The sequence below is a fragment of the Plecotus auritus genome, assembly GCF_963455305.1.
Source record: "Plecotus auritus genome assembly, chromosome: 1".
In the NCBI taxonomy this organism is placed as follows: domain Eukaryota; kingdom Metazoa; phylum Chordata; class Mammalia; order Chiroptera; family Vespertilionidae; genus Plecotus; species Plecotus auritus.
The window spans coordinates 115,835,444-115,839,160 of record NC_137770.1 but is presented as its reverse complement, the minus strand read 5'-3'; the positions used below and the strand labels follow the sequence as shown (position 1 = coordinate 115,839,160).

The window sequence follows — 3,717 nt, the reverse complement described above, 5'->3', positions numbered from 1 at the left end:
TGATTTACTAGGGCTGACCATCTGCCTTAAAATGCAAAGGACGCGTGAGCAGTGTGTGACATGCTAAGTCCTGTTTGGGCCATGAGATGCTTGCCAGCCTCCTGTCCCCCGTAGGCTTGCAGCAGGAGTGCCTCCTCGCTCAGTGTCTGGGTCCTGCTGCTGTAAGGAGGCCAGGCCAGCCAACTCCCTCCCCCAGGTCCTTGCCACCCCCACAGTGAAGATGGCCTCAGGAGTGTAAGTTGCTAATGAAATATGTCTCATTTTTTATGATATTTAAGTTAGGAAGTGTTCCACACTAGAAAAAAATCAAGAAAAAGAAGACAGCTGTTTTTTGTCTCAGTGTGTCATTGTAGAAGAAAGCAAAGAGATTTTTGTTGGAGATGTTGGTATAACCATAAGCAATCTTTGCAAGCTTTTGTGGGAATGCTTCCTAAGAAAGACCGTCACTATGCTTTGTATGATGCAAGCTTTGAAACTAAGGAATGAAGAAAAGAGGAGTTGATGTTTTCTTTGTGGGCACCAAGAGCTAGCACCTCTGAAAAGTAAAATGATCTACGTATGGACATGCTAACCTGACATGCTCAGGAAAGGCCTGCATGGCAGTCTTGCAAACTCAAAAAGACCTAAAATAACCACAAAGGATGGTCTGAATTTAAAACTTTTTTAACTAAAAGCAATTTATGGCAGGTAGTCATATCCTAGGCTAGATTCTTCCCTGACAAAAGTCAATCTTTACCTTCACTAAGCCTGTCTGTTGTCTTTTGCATCTATGATAACATATCATTGGAATGTCGGGGTACCTTGTAATTTCCATTTTTCTGAACCCCTCGGGGCACAACCAATGTGCCAGAGCTCCAGGACAGGAGACCACAAATTCCTTCATTGTTATTGTTATAACTAGAGGCCCGGTGCACGAAATTCATGCACCGGGGGGGGGGGGGGGGGTGGAGGGGGGCAGGCCTTCAGTCGGGCCTGCACCCTCTCCAATCCAGGACCCTTTGGGGAATGTTTGACTGCCCGTTTGTGCCTGCACTTTTAACAGATGACAGCTCCATTGTTGTTTCTTTCTTTTCATGCTTAAAGCCACTGGAATTAGTAGGTATTCAAAGTGTGTATACATTTTGGGGGGACATCCAGTATATCTCTAGTCAGTGGTGAAAGGAACCAATGGAGGATTTGGAACCCTAGACAGGGAACCTCGCTCACTCCCCGCATGTCTCCCCACTGCACTTTCCACCTTCGTGGGCAGTGGGAAAATCAATGTTTTCTCTCATTAACTCGGAAAAGCACATCCTGTCACCCGCTGCCCGGCAGGAGTGCACTAGGCCCCAAGCAAGAGAGGCTCAGTCAGGGCAGCCTTCGCTCATGGGTGCTGGCACCCAAAGTGCACATTCCTCCTCTGCAGTGGCCCAACTATCACACCGTTTCACTGAGAGGGCGGAACTCCTTGCCTCCTCTGGGTTCCTGATCTTGAACGCTGACCAAAGGCACCTCAGCGAGGGCCGCCCGAGCCCCTCAGGTGTGTCTGTCCACACCTGCTCCCATCTCAGCACCTGCATTAGCCCCACGGAGGTGATCTCGACACTGCACTGGCCTCCGCAGGAACAGGGCATCACCACTCCGCCCTCTCACTGTCATCTCACAGGTGCTCACCCCCAGCACCCAGACACTCTCCAAAGGACATGAGCGTGCCAGAGGGGACGTGTGCACGTCCTGTGGGGGACATCGGCATGCTGGGGTTGATGGATGTGCGGCAGAGGGGCGGGGGGGGGGGACTTGCGCACGCCATGGTCCAGACTGTTGCAGGCGTGTGTGGGTGACAGTGCACTGGGGGATGTTTGCACGCCAGGGTGGGAGGAGAGGATGCGCGCACTGGAGGCCTGAGGCTGCACAGATCCACAAACCCCCGTTGCGCGGCCAGGAGGATGTCAATCTGGCCTGCCACGGTGGCTGTCCCTGTGACCAAGGAAGCCAACCCCCCTGCCTGCGCACGCTCTGGCCGGCTTGGCTTCCTAGGTCACTGGGCAACGGAGGAAGCCAAGCCCCCCTGCCCGTTCCACTCCAGCCACTGCCATATTTGTTATGTCAATTTGCATATTCCCTCCTTATTGGCTGTGGGCACCACCATCTTTATTGCAAAGTGACAGTCAATTTGCATATTACTCTTTTATTAGATAGTATGTTAATTGGTTTTTTAAAATATATTTTATTGATTTTTTACAGAGAGGAAAGGAGAGGGAGAGAGAGTTAGAAACATTGATGAGAGAGAAAAATTAATCAGCTGCCTCCTGCACACTCCCTACTGGGGACGTGCCCGCAACCAAGGTACATGCCCTTGACCAGAATCGAACCCAGGACCCTTCAGTCTGCAGGCTGACACTCTATCCACTGAACCAAACCGGTTAGGGCATAATTGTTGACTGTTATCTATCTTGAAGCCACCTGTGTAAAACAAGTATGTGTCTATCATTTTACTTTTTATCCAATCCCAGAGGTTTCCCCACTTTGCTTTCTCCCACCTCCCTAATCTATCACCAATGGATTTCATGTAACCCACTTACATCTCCTCCTTTGATTGTAATGTATAAAACAAGGTGAAAAACCGCCATTCTCAGAGCATTATCTCAATACATTGAGATTCTGCTTCCCAGCAATTGTCGACAGTTTGGCTCAAATAAACTCACAAAAATTCTTTACATATGCGAGCTCCAAGAATGTAATCAAAAAGAAATTTCAGCCCTGGCTGGTATGGCTCAGTTGGTTGGGTGTGTCATGTGCACTAAAAGGTTGCCAGTTGGATTCTGGGGCTTGATCCCTGGTAGGAGGTGTGTGGGAGGCAGCTGATGGATGTTTGGATCTCACATTGATGTTTCTCTTTCTTTCTCCCTCTCCCTTACCCTCTCTCTAAAAATCTTTTTAAAAAAAGAAAAGAAAAATTCCAAGCATAAAACATGAATGTCACGCAAATGGGCCAGAACACCTTAATCAGGCTTGTATTGCAGAAAAGTTAGGTAGATCTTTAATTGTAGCTTTTGAAGGATGTCCTGAGTAGATCTGAAAGGAATTTTAGAGACAGGACAGGCAGTTTTAGGACAAGGGAGTTCATGGGAGATGAATGCACATATGTGATGGGCTCCAATGCTTATCTTACTTTCACAGAGGATAGAGAAAAGTCACAAAATACTGGAAAGGGGGAAACATACTTTCACAGAGGATAGAGGAATGTCACAAGATAAGGGGAGAGAAAGAAGGGGATACCACGTGGGCTTTGGACTTAGAAACTAATACTATGTAGCAGAGTGACCAATGAGGAAAGCACAGGGGTCCTAAATTAAGGAAGGGTCCAATTAGAAAGGGTCATGTTCAGACAAAGATCTACAGCCTTTATAAACACGGAGACAAAGAGGCTCAGAAGTTTTTGTTTTTGTTTTTTTTTAGATTGATTTTTCCCATCAGAGGGAGAGAGAGAGAGAGCACTCCCAGGCTTTTCCCATTTAGGGACTACTCCCCTGGGGGTTCCCTTTGGGACCCTTGCTGAGGAAGGAGTTTGTATATGCTTCCAATAAACTTCCACATTTTTATTTAAAAGCTTTTAGTCTGAGAGTTTATTCTTCAAACTTCGTCTGGCAAGGACCCACAGGGGGAGATTCTGCACCTCAATTCCACATAACAGATCATTGTTCAGTACCACAAATCAAAAGCTTCCATGTTTAATGT

General features: G+C 47.4%; 1 pseudogene across 1 annotated transcript; it reads left to right on the top strand.

Annotated features, from left to right (window-relative positions):
* The first annotated feature begins 220 nt into the window (after positions 1-220).
* On the top strand, positions 221-3,052 carry LOC308240875 (destrin-like; annotated as a pseudogene). Its single transcript has 3 exons — positions 221-556; positions 2,702-2,742; positions 2,944-3,052. The product of its transcript is annotated as a destrin-like (transcript).
* The last annotated feature ends 665 nt before the right edge of the window (positions 3,053-3,717 follow it).